This window comes from Salvelinus fontinalis, chromosome 35, assembly GCF_029448725.1.
Source record: "Salvelinus fontinalis isolate EN_2023a chromosome 35, ASM2944872v1, whole genome shotgun sequence".
Taxonomy (NCBI): domain Eukaryota; kingdom Metazoa; phylum Chordata; class Actinopteri; order Salmoniformes; family Salmonidae; genus Salvelinus; species Salvelinus fontinalis.
Genome location: NC_074699.1, coordinates 20,352,957 through 20,371,126, shown reverse-complemented (window position 1 = coordinate 20,371,126; position 18,170 = coordinate 20,352,957). Strand labels below are relative to the sequence as shown.

Genomic DNA, 18,170 nt, shown 5'->3' with positions numbered 1-18,170 from the left:
TGCTTTGCGCGTATGCCATTTTATGAGAGAGCGCTTTTTCTATTCCTTTTTAGGCTATAGGCTACTTGAGATAATATTACCGCCTGTTTATTACACTATATAAGAAAAATATCGAAAGATTACCCCAAACTTGGTTTCTTAGTGCAAGGGGTAGGCTACAATTTGATTGCACGGGTTTTACGCACGTTTGGTGACTTTTACGCAGGTTTATACCTGTGTGTGTGTGTGTGTGTGTGTGAAATAGAAATAGCTAAACACCTCTTTAATACCCAATGTAGCCCTTAAAAGCACCTTGTAGAGGCAAGCATTATGACAATGTTATTACTACAGTAGTATTTGTGTTTATTAGATGTACCCCCCCCCCCCCCCCCCCCCATTAACTCTGTATGAATGTTATTGGATGACGACGTACTGAGCTAGGCCTAGTATTGCACAATCCACCTTTGGGTTTTGGTGTGGCAGATTTAAATTAAGCTAATTCGGATGAAATAGGGTGCTAGAATAGGCCTATCATCGAAGGAGAGAGAGGGAATCTATTGAACTGGATTTTGCCTTGTAGTTCTGTGCTTTGATACTATACGTGCTCAGTCTAAGCTCTGCTCTGTGGTAGATGTGCTCAGTAAAGATGCTGTGTAGCTATTCATAATACATTAACTATACATCTGTTAATGTAATTTCTATGTCTTTATCATATTTATTAGGCTATATTATCCTAGTTTTTTAGTATTGCATTTTTTTTCTCCAACCGTTTTGGCAAACTGTCCAGGTGGGCTATGGGTTAGTGCGTGCTATGTGATGAGACGTAATCAATGCAGCTTGCTATATCTTCATTTATCAGCTGAGCTATTTAGACCTGCAGTTTACACTTTTAGCATGAGCATTTTCTTCTCACTAATCCCCCTTTTTACCTTCAATGCTTGGCACTCTCCATGTTTCATGATTGAAAGCAGATATTCTACACCATAACGTTCCGGTCCAGCAGTGTATGTAGCCAATAGGCAATGAGAATAGAGAAAATGCAAATACTTTATGGAGGGTAAACGATTTTTATGGTTCATAAAATGTCGTGATCTAATTTCTCTAAACTATCAAACCGACTGAAGTTTCAATTAAGTTTGCAGTATCACAGCCAACAAATCAATCTTAAAGTAACTCAAAAAGCTATTTGGACTATGTTTTGTGGATATACAATTTTCCCCAGGCTTGAAAGACGAAGTTCTTGAACTTATCTCTGATCTCCTTTCTCCGTTTGGCCCCAGTCGGACAGGGAAGTAGAGAAAATAATATGCAGAGATACTGTAAAAAGTGTACTTTTTTATGTACCATTTATGCACCATTTAGGTACCATTTTGGATGGTGGACCAAACAAAGGTAATGGATGATTATACGAGCTCTCAGTGATGGAGCACCTTGTAATAAAACTGAGCTTAATATGTTTTGAATAGAAATACATTTATTTGCGAGACAACGACAAAAAGGCATAAACAGACAATGAATGGTACGTTATTTTTTAAAGGCTTTTTGGAGTAGGTATAATAACTGGACAGGCTTGACTGTGCATTTTGTCTAATGCAACAACAACAACAAAATTGGTACTGAAGGCATTCTAATTTTTATTTTTTGGTAAAATCATATGGTTATACCTGTGTGAAGCAGATTGTCTTTACTTGGCTATTTACTCAGTTAAATCACACACACACACACGAACGCACGCACGCACAGACGCACGCACACACACTATATATCTTCCTCTATTATTTCCTATTTCTCGTGTTTTTCTTATTTTAAATTTTTCTTATTAGTTATACTTTTTTATATTGAATACTGAACTGTTGGGTAGGGCTTTCAAGTGAAGTATTTCACTGTACTTGTACATGTGAAAAATAAACTTTAAATACACACACACACAATCTTTATCTCACACACATATGGAATTTCGAATGGATAAAAATGCATGGATATTAGGCCATGTGTGTATCATATTAATTAATCGATCATAGACTCATGTCATGGACTAATGTCACGAGGGACTTTGTGGGGTTGATGGCTCAGGCAGGGACAGAACACGTCGCGGAGAGAGCGGAAGAGTTCTTGACCTCTAAACCCTGGGTTTTGTTATAACAAAGTGGTGCTTTCACTGAGTCCGGTCTCTCCATGTAGAGAGGGTCATTTAAGGTTAGATTAAGTGCTTGTGTCTCTATAGACGGACGGATTACTAGCTTGTTAACCAATTGTGCGAGCCATTGTCAGATAATGTATTGTAAAATCGTTTATCAAAATAAAATGCATGCAGTGATGTTACATAGGTCAGCCTAAAAATAATCTCTTTCCATAGCCTTTATTCACACATATTAACCTGCTGAATCTCCAGATCAAATTGTTGAAATATAGCCCAAACATTTGGTTTTTCAATCCGTAAATCGATTACATCGAATAATGCTGAAGTGCGTATTGACTTTTTAATCTTAATTTTATGTCACTGACCCGTGGATTGACCGTCATCTGAAAAGAGAGGGTAGGGCCTATAAGAAATCGATGAATAGACTTGAATAATGGTCCAACTGACTTGGGTTACACCGACATCTAGTGCTCGATTAATGTATTTTCATTCCTCGTGTTATCATACTGTAAAGTCAATGGAATGTTCTCTAGTCATAACCTCTATAACGTTTGTAATCGAAAATGCAATATATCATCTTAATTGGGCAATTAAGAGAATTTCGTAAACATTAGGTCTATTTCAATTTGTTTCAACATTGTAATATAGGATTGCTAATTGTTTGTGTCAGATGTTTTGTAATATATCAGAAATTATGGTAGTAAATCCCCAAAGTTTATAGTCGAGACACAAACATCCTACTCTACAATAGATAGTTAATATTTTATATTTCTCCCCCAATACATACTCTCATCTTCTACAAAAGTTTACAAACTAAAATCAATATTCTATAAGATATTTTTTCTAATATGCGAATATAATACACACTAAACCTAGGAATTAGATTCACTGCACAAAGAGTCCTTGTTTTGTTTTAAGAAGTCAAATGCAATCTTTACCATGTTTGGTGCAGACAAGACTGTAAAATGATTTGTATAGTCCTAAATTAGCTTTGTTATTGCAGTTGGTTAACAAATGAATGAAAGTGTTCAATATGTATCTTTAGAACTAAAGTTGTGTTCTAACAAATGTCAGTGCACAGTTTCAGAGATCTAGAATTATAGAGATTTTTAACATGATTATTAAACGATAATAACATGTTTCATATGTTTACATTTGTTTTCATTATTACATGCCTCCTTATAATAAACAATAACATGTTAACATATCATTGAGACACGCCATTTCGATGCATGTGTGTGAGTCAGTTGTTCTACGTTGGTAAGTTAGGCCAACAACAACAAGGTAACCTGGCAACATGTGCGTGCGTGCGTGTGTGTGCGTGTCTGTGTGTAAGAGAGATTTCTATAGAAAAAAATGGCTCATCAGTTTAAAGCAAAAATAAAATATTATCTTACAATTGATTTCGTTGCAATTTTCAGTAAGTTGACGCGCTCCCCAAATGTCCGAAATAAGGTGTCTTGGACGGGTGTCAAACACATAGCCTAAGCAAGGGATGAGCAACTGGCCGCCTGCGGGCAGATCCCCATTTGAATTCTATAGAGCAAAGTTGTTCTTTAAAATTAGTATTGATTAGGCCTATATGACACAGTATATGACCGATCAAGCTTAATTTCCATAAGTAGAGTACAAAATGCATAACACCATTATTATGTGTCAAAAAATAAAAAACATATTTTATTAGTTGAGCCTCCGTATGGAATACTGTTGGGAGGAGGCTATGGGCCATTCATTGCACATCTGAAATGACTGCAGTGGGTGGGTATATGATGGAAATACGACGGAAACCCTATTAGAAAGTTAAACGAAACGATCACCATTTACTTACCCTCCACGAGTCCTCGAGTCCTTTAGTTCCGCTAGGACTCGTCATCAAGGGCAGGGAAAGAAAGGCTACAAACTTCTCCGTTTGGAATTTAGGTGAAGTCGCTCCTTCCTCCTGGAAGGATATGAGTAAAAATGTTCCAGTCATTTGCCGCCATCTAGTGTATGAATCCATAAAGTCAAACAATTAAAATGGTAGGCTACTTGACAATAACAGTCAACAATGAATAACAAACACACTTCGATTAAACAAATGGGGGGGGGGAAACAATTTATCAACAAATGGTTTCTACAAACGTATGTTCCATAATATGCATACAACATTTGATGACCATCATCAAATTAGGAAAAGGACAGATGTAGCCTAGCCAGCACAGGCTGGATTGCAAATGTTCGTAAATGCTTGCAAAACATATCTGCTTTCCAGACCTGAACCTTTTAGTTGGGTCTTTTGTCCATTTATTAGCAGCAAATATTAAAATAACAAGATTTAGATACTGGCAGATGTAATTACCATCTGCCATATCATAGTTCCAAAGGGTTAACATTGAGCAAGAATAGCATGCGCTCCTTACCTATGCATCCCTAATTACTGGTCACCTGTGTGTCTATATAGGCCTACATGTGACCATGACCCGTGACCCAACTGTAGGCCTAGCCTAGAAATTAATTGGAATATACAAAGACAGACAAACTATAGACAGCAAAACACAACAACTATATAAGTAGGTCAACATGGCTCCTATAGCAGACATGGTTAACAAATCCATGTCCTTTTGTCGCTTCGTCTGAATTACAACACTTTCCACACTGCGACTCTCAGAGAACTGCTCGGCTACATGCAACAATGTGGGTCGAGCACCATTGTCTTACATCAGATTGCACGATGGCTGTCTGCACTGATCAGTTTTTATATGAAATTATTTTCTTACAGATATTTCAAAGTAGTGTGATGGATATTATTAAAACTCAGATCTACTGAAAAGCTTAGAATCTACCTATTCACTCCTGTCTCAGAACCTAGCAAAGGGCCATGGAGATGACCCGCCTGTCAACCTGTAATTACAGCTCAGCTAACAGGAAGAGGTGCTCATTAGGCTTGTCTGGAGAATGCTAAAAGACAGCATATCAGTCGGTAAGCCTACAAGACAACAATATGAATTTTGCAGGTGCACAAATGTGTAAAAACCTAGTTTATGAAGCTTAGTTTAGTCTACACCGAGTGTACAAAACATTCGGAAACATTGCTCTTTCCTTGAAATAGACTAGTTTTCTAATGATACCGCTATTCTTGGTCTGATGTATAAAGATGCAGGTCAGAGATTCAAAGGTTTGTCAAGTAGTGTGATGAGCACCATCTCATCTCATCCTTGATGTAAAGAAAACGGAGGAGACGGTGTTTGACCCCAAATCTGTCGACGATCACATGCCTGTGGTTGTCCACAATGTCAACATAGCACAGGTTAGTTCGTATAAGTACCTGGGTGTATAAATGGGCAATGTGCTGAGCTGGGAGGTCCAAGTAGAGAGTGTCTGCTGCAGAGTCCAACAACTCCTCTATGTCCTACAGAGACTCAGGGTTTTTGGAGTTGACCAGAAAATAATGCTCATGTTCTACAATGTGGTCATTGAGAGTATCCTGACATATGGCATCACAGTCTGGTTTGGCAATTTATCAGTCCAACTGAAATCCCAAATTGCCTGCCTGATACAAATTGCCATGGTCATGGGTGTGAGGCAACATCCCTCCCTGTAGATTATATTTGAACAGACCTTTATCAGACAAGCACAGAAAGGTGTTTCAGATCCCTCCCATGAACTTTACTCTGAGTATCAGTAGTTCCCCTCAGGCAGACACTAGTGCATCCATATGTAACAGTGTTGCTTCCATCCCTCTCCTCGCCTCGAACCAGGGACCCTCTGCACACTTCGACAACAGTCACCCTCAAAGCATCGTTACCTATCGCTCCACAAAACTCACGGCACTTGCAGAGCAAGGGAAACAACTACTTCAAGGTCTCAGAGTGAGTGACATCACAGATTGAAATGCGATTAGGGTGTACCCCGCTAACTAGCTAGCTATTTTACACCAGTTACACATACTCAACTGGCGGACCGCGGACCGGATCCGGACCCAAGAATGGGGTCAATACAAACCAGGCTTCCTTGATCGGTCTTCGACCCCTGGTATCATAAAAACACACATAAGACATTGAATAGCGCATAGAATTGCAGAAAATTATCTGTCACATGCAAAATGTGTAGAATTACGGGAAATTAGCTTTAAAACTGCAACATTTTCTCTCCAACATCAAGAAGGGTGTGAACAGTTTGGGGTCGCATGGGTTGTGAGGTAGGGGTTTGTTACTACGCCGATAAATTACATTATCCATCCGGACATTTGCCACCTAGGACATTTGCGTGACCGGAGCTTCTCAAATAGTACTTCAGTACCTCTGCTGTAGGGTACCCACATGTAAGCTGAACAGGTATAAGCACTGCTTCATTCCCATATCCATCTAATACCTAAACAGCAATAAGTATGGCTGAACTGTGTTAGTACGCTGCTGACAGAAAAAATGAATATTCAAAGTATTATGTATGTGGCTATTTGAGAAGTGTATGATGATAAGGTTAATGTGCAATGTATGTATTATGTTGAGTGTGTAATGTAGTGTCTAAGACAATTTTCCCCTTGAGACATTAAAGTTCACCCTATCCTCCTATCCTAGACCCTTAGCCCCAACCATAACCTAATGTGAACCTAATTTGCAGGTCAGCGGTGTCCGTATAGCCTTTTGGTTAGTGCTATATGGGATCCGTGTGACGTCCATAGCCTAAACCCTTTCCCCTCTGACACTGCTCATTATTATGATGCCAGATGTGTCTGGCTGTTGAACTCTCTCACCTCCTTGACCTTGGCCACCTGACATCTGATTGGTTGCCATGTAGCACGGCAACTGTAATTCTGAGTGCCAGACTTATCTAGCCAATCAGCTGCAGGCACTTACCTGGTTTTGACCAGTTTAGGCTGATTCTTATGTCAGTCTCCAACTGCACTGAGAGAGTGGATGCTCCTGTATCTCTGGGCTGTTCATTTCACCTCTAGACTTCTACATTAAATTATTACCACCTCCTGACACCTTTCATCTGGACTCCTTTAGTGTGTGTGTTTCATTTCACTGCCCAAAGTAAGTAGACTTAGTGGAGCCAGAGTGTTTTTATGTATTAGTTTATGCACCTGTTGTATTCTATGTAACAAACACTTATTACCTGCTTACTAACTATTCAACTGTTATCCAACTGGTATTTGGGGTAATTTAGTTAGATAATCTGTTGTAGAAATATACTTTATCAAGTTGCATAGCATGGTCGAGTTATGAGTAGTTTTACTGTTTGGATCCAATAGTCATAGCCTACTTTTATGCCATTGAAACTTAGGCCTAAAATGGCTGGCGGCCACAGTTGCAACAACCACTGTTTTGGTAAAAAAGCTGAGGGATGGGGCCGGAGAAATGTAACCACTCTTAAATTCAAACAGAGGACTGACCATCCATGATATCAACATTATAGTTTTAATCTTGTTTTGAAGCTACATAGTGTGTACATGTACTTACATTTACAGTGGTGACCAACATTGGAGTATCGACAGTTAAGCTCGAGGCATTTAGTTATATTTCTATTATATTTACGGGTAAAAAATACATGCAAATCAAATCCATTTGTCACATTCGACGAATACAACTGGTTTAGACTTTACCGTGATATGTTTGCTTACGAGCCCTCAACAATGCAGAGTTTGAAAATAAAATAGTAACACAAGAGTAATAAAATACAATACACAATAATATAACTATATGTATGTTATAATGAATACATACAGTGTCAACAATAGGTCTACTGGACAAAATGCTCGACGTGTAGTTAAATCAGAAAAACCACAAAAAAAATGCATCGAGGAAAATCTTTGACGTCCCCGAAAATTAACAGCAGGGTGAGCCCCAATCATATAGTTGTCCGTCTCCGAATATATTACGCACAAGCCAATCACAGACAATTTCATTGCACGACGTTACCAGGAATTAACCAATGATAAAGAAGCAATGGCGGGCAGATAATTGAGAAGCGGGCTTGTGGCGCAATGGATAACGCGTCTGACTACGGATCAGAAGATTCTAGGTTCGACTCCTGGCAAGCTCGTTCATTCCCTTTTTGCACCATGCATCCAAATCACAAAACGAGATTCTCACATTACATTTACATTACATTTAAGTCATTTAGCAGACGCTCTTATCCAGAGCGACTTACAAATTGGTGCATTCACCTTATGACATCCACATGATGTTATGTCTATTCAGTACATTCAAATAAAAAGTATCTGCAGAAAATATCCATTGTTATCGCCAGAGAGGCACATGTTAGGCTAAGTAACGTTAGCTAAGTTAGCTCTTTGTTATCATTACGCAGGATATTCACAACATTTAACTACTCAACACAGATGCCGACCCCAAATGGAGGGCTCCATATTGCTCTGTATTTACATGATTGGTTGACAGTAGGTGGGGACGGGAGGTCCTGTTGGAATACAAACTCACTTTGACAAATTCTTCGTAACAGGTCTGCTCCATGAAGCACAAAAAGTAGGAATGGCCTGACTTCTTTTTATTTTATTTAACCTTTATTTAATTAAATAGGCAAGTCAGTTGAGAACAAATTATTATTTACAATGATGGCCTACCAAAAGGAAAAAGGCCTCCTGCGGGGATGGGGGCTGGAATTAAAAATAAAATATAAATTATAGGACAAAACACACATCACAACAAGAGAGACAACACAACACTACATAAAGTGAGACCCAAGACAACAACATAGCAAGCCAGCAACACATGACAACACAGCATGGTAGCAACACAACATGGTAGGTAGCAGCACAAAACATGGTACACACATTATTGGGCACAGACAAAAGCGCAAGAAGGTAGAGACAACAATACATCACACAAAGCAGCCACAACTGTCAGTAAGAGTGTCAATGATTGAGTCTTTGAATGAAGAGATTGAGAAAAAACTGTCCAGTTTGAGTGTTTGTTGCAGCTCGTTCCAGTTGCTAGCTGCAGCGAACAAAAAAGACGAGCGACCCAGGGATGTGTGTGCTTTGGGGACCTTTAACAGAATGTGACAGGCATTGGTGTGGAGGATGAGGGCTGCAGTAGGTATCTCAGATAGGGGGGAGTGAGGCCTAAGAGGGTTTTATAAATAAGCATCAACCAGTGGGTCTTGTGACGGGTATACAGAGATTACCAGTTTACAGAGGAGTATAGAGTGCAGTGATGTGTCCTATAAGGAGCATTGGTGGCAAATCTGATGGTAGAATGGTAAAGAACATCTAGCAACTTCTGCAGAGGCCCAGGCAAAAACGAAACGAGGATCTTTGGTCACATAATGCAAATGTCGACGTTCAAATCTCAAATAAAGGTTGACATCCGGTTTGGAGCGAGCGGTCGCATTTGCATTCGCTCTGCAGGTAGTATAACTTTTCATTACATTTCATTATAGTACAACGGTTTAATTTGTCCAACCTTAGCAATTTCTTCTTAACTAGCTACATAGCCGTCTGTGTATCAAAGATAATTGCGTAATTATCGTATTTCGTCGTCTATCGTAGTCCACACTGCTATCTGCCCAGCAGCTAGCAAACGTCCACCGTCTACCGAATAGTAGTATAACTTTTCATTACATTTCATTATAGTACAACGGTCTGATTTTCATTTTCATTACAGTACAACGGTTTGATTTGTTTGATCTTAGCTAGCTACATAGCCGTCTTTGTATCAAACATAATTGCGTAGTTATTGAGGTTCGCTAGCCAGCTATTTTCGTCCTAACGTAACGCAACGTAGCCAACACTGCTAGCTAGCCAGCTTGCCACCGAATAGCAGCATTGTAGAAACGAGTGCATTACAACGGAACGACTTGATTAGTGTAGTGTTAGCTGGCTACACAGTTGTCTTTGCTATCTTTGATTTGTTTGATCTTAGCTAGCTACTTAGCTGGCTACATAGCCGTCTTTGTATCAAAGATAATTGTGTAGTTATCGAGGTTCGCTGAGGTTCGCTAGCCAGGTATTCTCGTCCTAACGTAACGTAAGGTAGTCAACCCTGCTAGCTAGCCAGCTAGCCACCGATTAGCAGCACTGTAGAAACGATTACATTACAACGGAACGACTTGATTTGTGTAGTGTTAGCTAGCTACATAGTTTTCTTTGCTAGCTTTGTATCTAAGATAATTGTGTAGCTTTGAGTAATTATCGGTTAGCTAGCCAGCTATTTTCGCCTGCCGCGCTGCCGTCCTCCTACCTAGCCAACACTGCTAGCTAACACTGCTAGCTAGCCAACTTCTACCGAATAGCAGCACTGTAGAAACTTACATTACAACGGAACGACTTGATTAGCGTAGTGTTAGCTAGTTGTCTTTGCTGTCCTTGTATCCATGATAATTGTGTAGTTTAGAGAAATTTAGAGAAATTGTCGAGGTCACCTAGCCAGCTTCACTTCAACAACGCAGCTACTGCTAGCCAGGCTACTTCACCAGCCAGCAGTACTATATCATTTTAGTCAATAAGATCTTTTATTTTATTTATTTTTTGCAACGTAAGCTTAACTTTCTGAACATTCGAGACGTGTAGCCCACTTGTCATTCTAATCTCCTTTGCTTTAGCGTAGCCTCTTCTGTAGCCTGTCAACTATGTGTCTGTCTATCCCTGTTCTCTCCTCTCTGCACAGACCATACAAACGCTTCACACCGCGTGGCCGCGCCCACCCTAACCTGGTGGTCCCAGCCCGCACGACCCACGTGGAGTTCCAGGTCTCCGGTAGCCTCTGGAACTGCCGATCCGCGGCCAACAAGGCAGAGCTCATCTCAGCCTATGCGTCCCTCCAGTCCCTCGACTTCTTGGCACTGACGGAAACATGGCTCACCACAGATAACACTGCTACTCCTACTGCTCTCTCTTCGTCTGCCCACGTGTTCTCGCACACTCCGAGAGCTTCTGGTCAGCGGGGTGGTGGCACCGGGATCCTCATCTCTCCCAAGTGGTCATTCTCTCTTTCTCCCCTTACCCATCTGTCTATCGCCTCCTTTGAATTCCATGCTGTCACAGTTACCAGCCCTTTCAAGCTTAACATCCTTATCATTTATCGCCCTCCAGGTTCCCTTGGAGAGTTCATCAATGAGCTTGATGCCTTGATAAGCTCCTTTCCTGAGGACGGCTCACCTCTCACAGTTCTGGGTGACTTTAACCTCCCCATGTCTACCTTTGACTCATTCCTCTCTGCCTCCTTCTTTCCACTCCTCTCCTCTTTTGACCTCACCCTCTCACCTTCCCCCCCTACTCACAAGGCAGGCAATACGCTTGACCTCATCTTTACTAGATGCTGTTCTTCCACTAACCTCATTGCAACTCCCCTCCAAGTCTCCGACCACTACCTTGTATCCTTTTCCCTCTCGCTCTCATCCAACACTTCCCACACTGCCCCTACTCGGATGGTATCGCGCCGTCCCAACCTTCGCTCTCTCTCCCCCGCTACTCTCTCCTCTTCCATCCTATCATCTCTTCCCTCTGCCCAAACCTTCTCCAACCTATCTCCTGATTCTGCCTCCTCAACCCTCCTCTCCTCCCTTTCTGCATCCTTTGACTCTCTATGTCCCCTATCCTCCAGGCCGGCTCGGTCCTCCCCTCCCGCTCCGTGGCTCGACGACTCATTGCGAGCTCACAGAACAGGGCTCCGGGCAGCCGAGCGGAAATGGAGGAAAACTCGCCTCCCTGCGGACCTGGCATCCTTTCACTCCCTCCTCTCTACATTTTCCTCTTCTGTCTCTGCTGCTAAAGCCACTTTCTACCACTCTAAATTCCAAGCATCTGCCTCTAACCCTAGGAAGCTCTTTGCCACCTTCTCCTCCCTCCTGAATCCTCCTCCCCCTCCCCCCCCCCCTCCTCCCTCTCTGCAGACGACTTCGTCAACCATTTTGAAAAGAAGGTCGACGACATCCGATCCTCGTTTGCTAAGTCAAACGACACCGCTGGTTCTGCTCACACTGCCCTACCCTGTGCTTTGACCTCTTTCTCCCCTCTCTCTCCAGATGAAATCTCGCGTCTTGTGACGGCCGGCCGCCCAACAACCTGCCCGCTTGACCCTATCCCCTCCTCTCTTCTCCAGACCATTTCCGGAGACCTTCTCCCTTACCTCACCTCGCTCATCAACTCATCCCTGACCGCTGGCTACGTCCCTTCCGTCTTCAAGAGAGCGAGAGTTGCACCCTTTCTGAAAAAACCTACACTCGATCCCTCCGATGTCAACAACTACAGACCAGTATCCCTTCTTTCTTTTCTCTCCAAAACTCTTGAACGTGCCGTCCTTGGCCAGCTCTCCTGCTATCTCTCTCAGAATGACCTTCTTGATCCAAATCAGTCAGGTTTCAAGACTAGTCACTCAACTGAGACTGCTCTTCTCTGTATCACGGAGGCGCTCCGCACTGCTAAAGCTAACTCTCTCTCCTCTGCTCTCATCCTTCTAGACCTATCGGCTGCCTTCGATACTGTGAACCATCAGATCCTCCTCTCCACCCTCTCCGAGTTGGGCATCTCCGGCGCGGCCCACGCTTGGATTGCGTCCTACCTGACAGGTCGCTCCTACCACCACGCGCTCTCACCACTGGTGTCCCCCAGGGCTCTGTTCTAGGCCCTCTCCTATTCTCGCTATACACCAAGTCACTTGGCTCTGTCATAACCTCACATGGTCTCTCCTATCATTGCTATGCAGACGACACACAATTAATCTTCTCCTTTCCCCCTTCTGATGACCAGGTGGCGAATCGCATCTCTGCATGTCTGGCAGACATATCAGTGTGGATGACGGATCACCACCTCAAGCTGAACCTCGGCAAGACGGAGCTGCTCTTCCTCCCGGGGAAGGACTGCCCGTTCCATGATCTCGCCATCACGGTTGACAACTCCATTGTGTCCTCCTCCCAGAGCGCTAAGAACCTTGGCGTGATCCTGGACAACACCCTGTCGTTCTCAACTAACATCAAGGCGGTGGCCCGTTCCTGTAGGTTCATGCTCTACAACATCCGCAGAGTACGACCCTGCCTCACACAGGAAGCGGCGCAGGTCCTAATCCAGGCACTTGTCATCTCCCGTCTGGATTACTGCAACTCGCTGTTGGCTGGGCTCCCTGCCTGTGCCATCAAACCCCTACAACTCATCCAGAACGCCGCAGCCCGTCTGGTGTTCAACCTTCCCAAGTTCTCTCACGTCACCCCGCTCCTCCGCTCTCTCCACTGGCTTCCAGTTGAAGCTCGCATCCGCTACAAGACCATGGTGCTTGCCTACGGAGCTGTGAGGGGAACGGCACCTCAGTACCTTCAGGCTCTGATCAGGCCCTACACCCAAACAAGGGCACTGCGTTCATCCACCTCTGGCCTGCTCGCCTCCCTACCACTGAGGAAGTACAGTTCCCGCTCAGCCCAGTCAAAACTGTTCGCTGCTCTGGCACCCCAATGGTGGAACAAACTCCCTCACGACGCCAGGACAGCGGAGTCAATCACCACCTTCCGGAGACACCTGAAACCCCACCTCTTCAAGGAATACCTAGGATAGGATAAAGCAATCCTTCTGCCCCCCCCCCCCCCCTTAAAAGATTTAGATGCACTATTGTAAAGTGGCTGTTCCACTGGATGTCATTAGGTGAATGCACCAATTTGTAAGTCGCTCTGGATAAGAGCGTCTGCTAAATGACTTAAATGTATGTAAATGTAAATCTCATAATGGAAACTTTTCAACTAATTACATATTTTTTTAGCTATTTTGTAACTACTTAGCATGTTAGCTAATCCTCCCCCTAACCCTAAATTTAACCCGTTTAGCTAACCTTAACGCTTGAGGTTAAATTAGAGTCTGTGCTGATAACCGGGCACCCCCATAACAATTCACCCCCTCCTACTGAAATATGGACAATGTTCTGAACGTTAAATCTCACTCAGTAAAGCAGCCCAGGCCCCGATTTTGGGTTGGCAACTGTGTTATGAATAGCCCGCGTGATGATAACAAAAACTGTCGAATAATGCTAACGTTAGCTTGGTGAATAATGCTAACGTTAGCTTGTCGAATAATGCTAACGTTAGCAAGCTGACGCTACTTAGCATTACATATGCCTCTCTTGGTGATAATGCATAGTTTCCGCAGAGCCTTTTTATTTGGATGAACTGAATAGACATCACGTGAGAATCTCGTTTTGTGATTTGGTTGGTTGGAGCAAAAATAAAATGTACGAGCTTGCCAGGAGTCGAACCTAGAATCTTCTGATCCGTAGTCAGACGCGTTATCCATTGCGCCACAAGCCCGCTTATGCTAAAAGCGGGCATAACAGTAATTCTTGTATTGGTCAATTCCAGGTAAAATATTTGTAGTGAAATTGTATGTGATTGGTTAGCATAAAGCTAGCAGCATGGTCAATCCAGCGTCTACAATAGCCATACAGTGTTTACTGAGATGCAGCCTCTGCAGAAATCAGGGATTTCATACTTCGTGGAGCAGAGCTTAAAGGGTTAAAGGGTTAACCCTTTAACCTAACTCCTGAATTTAACGCTATAACCTTAACCCTAACCCCTAACCTAGCTAACGTTAGCCAGCTAGCTAGAATTTGTAACATATACGTTTTGCATATTCAAAACATATTGTACAGTATCACTACCAATAATGTACCAAGAATTGAAGAATTAAAAAATAGCTATTTTGGCAAGTCATGACAACTGTGGGCTTGTGGCGCAATGGATAACGCGTCTGGCTACGGAACAGAAGATTCTATGTTCGCCTTCTGGAATGCTCGTACATTTTTTGCCACTTAAATTGATCCATGTCTTATCCAATATCGTTAGATCAGTATTATAAATCATTGTGTGCTATATTTGCCCTCTGTAGCAGCAGAACCAATTTATAGACTATGTGCGGGGGCATAGGGTCAGTCTGTACTATTTGTGAACTGTGATGTCAAATTATTCTGTCCTATCTGGTGTACTGTGTGATCATATGCATGTTCCCTCAAATTCTCCTCTTATCTCTCTATGTCTCCCCTTCAGGAGGACCTGCGCCCTAAGACAATACCACAGTCCACCCGGTCGTGCTGGCATCTAGTTCTGCTGTTCTGCCTGTGACTATGGAACCCTGACCATTTTCACCAGACGTGCTACCCTCTCCTGGACCTGCTGATTCAACCCTCTCTCTCTCTACCTTTGAATCCTCTACTATGAAAACCTGACTAACATTTATTTCTAAGGTGCACCCTCTATAACCACTGTTGTTATTATTTGACCCTGCTTTTCATCTATGAACATTTGAATGTCTTGGAAGAATTTTATTTAACCTTTATTTAACTAGGTAAGTGAGTTAAGAACAAATTCTTATTTTACAATGACAGCCTACCCCGGCCAAACCCTCCCCTAACCCGGACGACGCTGGGCCAATTGTGCACCGCCCTATGGGAATGAGCTGGCCTTGATGGCCATGTATTCTTCTTATAATCTACACCCGTCACAGCCATGAGAGAACTGACCACATAGAGAGATTATTTAATAACTAGTTCTAGAATGTGGTGAAACCAGTCTAATTGGAATGAGTAGCAGTAGAGGCATAATCCTGATTTGACTTATGCAGGAAAATAAAAGGCATGTGATACATCAGAAATAATATAATTATTGTCAACCTAAGATAGTCATAATTATTAATGCAGTTTACATTACAATTTTCTGTATAAATAGTCTCTAAAATACACTATATATACAAAAGTATGTGGACACTCCTTCAAATTTGTGGATTCGGCTATTTCAGCCTTACCTGTTGCTGACAGGTGTATAAAATCAAGCACACAGCCATGCAATCTCCATAGACACACATTGGCAGTAGAATGGCCTTACTGAAGAGCTCAGTGACTTTCAACGTGGCACCGTCATAGGATGCCACCTTTCCAACAAGTCAGTTCGTCAAATTTCTGCGCTGCTCGAGCTGCCTTGGTCAACTGTAAGTGCTGTTATTGTGAAGTGGAAACGTCTAAGAGCAACAACAGCTCAGCCGCGAAGTGGTAGGCCATACAAGCTCACAGAACAGGACTGCCGAGTGCTGAAGCGCATTGTGTATAAAAATCATCTGTCCTCTGTTGCAACTCGCACTGCCGAGTTCCAAACTGCCTCTGGAAGCAACGCCAGCACAATAACTTTGTCGGGAGTTACATGACATGGGTTTCCATGGCCGAGCAGACGCACACAAGCCTAAGATAACTGTGCGCAATGCCAAGCATCGGCTGGAGTGGTGTAAAGCTCGTCGCCATTGGACTCGTTCTCTGGAGTGATGAATCATGCTTCACCATCTGGCAGTCCGACAGACAAATCTGGATTTGGCAGATGCCAGGAGAACTCTACCTGCCCCAATGCATAGTGCCAGCTGAGAAGTTTGGTGGAGGAGAAATAATGGTCTGGGGCTGTTTTTCTTTTTTCCGGCTAGGCCCCTTAGTTCCAGTGAAAGGAAATCTTAACGCTACAGCATATAATTACATTCTAGACGATTCTGTGCATCCAACTTTGTGGCAACAGTTTGGGGAAGGCCCTTTCCTGTTTCAGCATGACAATGTCCCCGTGTACAAAGCAAGGTCCATACACAATTGGTTTGTCGAGATTGGTGTAGAAGAACTTGACTGGCCTGCACAGAACCCTGACCTCAACCCCATCGAACACATTTGGGATGAATTGTAGCGCTGACTGAAAGCCAGGCCTAATCGTAAAAAAGTATTTAGTCAGCCACCAATTGTGCAAGTTCTCCCACTTAAAAAGATGAGAGGCCTGTAATTTTCATCATAGGTACACTTCAACTATGACAGACAAAATGAGGGGAAAAAATCCAGAAAATCACATTGTAGGATTTTGTATGAATTTATTTGCAAATTATGGTGGAAAATAAGTATTTGGTCACCTACAAACAAGCAAGATTTCTGGCTCTCACAGACCTGTAACTTCTTCTTTAAGAGGCTCCTCTGTCCTCCACTCATTACCTGTATTAATGGCACCTGTATAAACTTGTTATCAGTATAAAAGACACCTGTCCACAACCTCAAACAGTCACACTCCAAACTCCACTATGGCCAAGACCAAAGAGCTGTCAAAGGACACCAGAAACAAAATTGTAGACCTGCACCAGGCTGGGAAGACTGAATCTGCAATAGGTAAGCAGCTTGGTTTGAAGAAATCAACTGTGGGAGCAATTATTAGGAAATGGAAGACATACAAGACCACTGATAATCTCCCTCGATCTGGGGCTCCACGCAAGATCTCACCCCGTGGGGTCAGAATGATCACAAGAACGGTGAGCAAAAATCCCAGAACCACACGGGGGGACCTAGTGAATGACCTGCAGAGAGCTGGGACCAAAGTAACAAAGCCTACCATTAGTAACACACTACGGCGCCAGGGACTCAAATCCTGCAGTGCCAGACGTGTCCCCCTGCTTAAGCCAGTACATGTCCAGGCCCGTCTGAAGTTTGCTAGAGAGCATTTGGATGATCCAGAAGAAGATTGGGAGAATGTCATATGGTCAGATGAAACCAAAATAGAACTTTTTGGTAAAAACTCAACTCGTCGTGTTTGGAGGACAAAGAATGCTGAGTTGCATCCAAAGAACACCATACCTACTGTGAAGCATGGGGGTGGAAACATCATGCTTTGGGGCTGTTTTTCTGCAAAGGGACCAGGACGACTGATCCGTGTAAAGGAAAGAATGAATGGGGCCATGTATCGTGAGATTTTGAGTGAAAACCTCCTTCCATCAGCAAGGGCATTGAAGATGAAACGTGGCTGGGTCTTTCAGCATGACAATGATCCCAAACACACCGCCCGGGCAACGAAGGAGTGGCTTCGTAAGAAGCATTTCAAGGTCCTGGAGTGGCCTAGCCAGTCTCCAGATCTCAACCCCATAGAAAATCTTTGGAGGGAGTTGAAAGTCCGTGTTGCCCAGCAACAGCCCCAAAACATCACTGCTCTAGAGGAGATCTGCATGGAGGAATGGGCCAAAATACCAGCAACAGTGTGTGAAAACCTTGTGAAGACTTACAGAAAACGTTTGACCTCTGTCATTGCCAACAAAGGGTATATAACAAAGTATTGACAAACTTTTGTTATTGACCAA

The 18,170-nt window shown here is 42.9% G+C and overlaps 2 non-coding genes across 2 annotated transcripts; one reads left to right on the top strand and one right to left on the bottom strand.

Annotated features, from left to right (window-relative positions):
• Positions 1-8,070: 8,070 nt before the first annotated feature.
• On the top strand, positions 8,071-8,143 carry trnar-acg (transfer RNA arginine (anticodon ACG)). Its single transcript has one exon. It is a non-coding gene; the product is annotated as a tRNA-Arg (tRNA).
• Positions 8,144-14,271: 6,128 nt separating this feature from the next.
• trnar-acg (transfer RNA arginine (anticodon ACG)) lies at positions 14,272-14,344 on the bottom strand. Its single transcript has one exon. It is a non-coding gene; the product is annotated as a tRNA-Arg (tRNA).
• Positions 14,345-18,170: the final 3,826 nt, after the last annotated feature.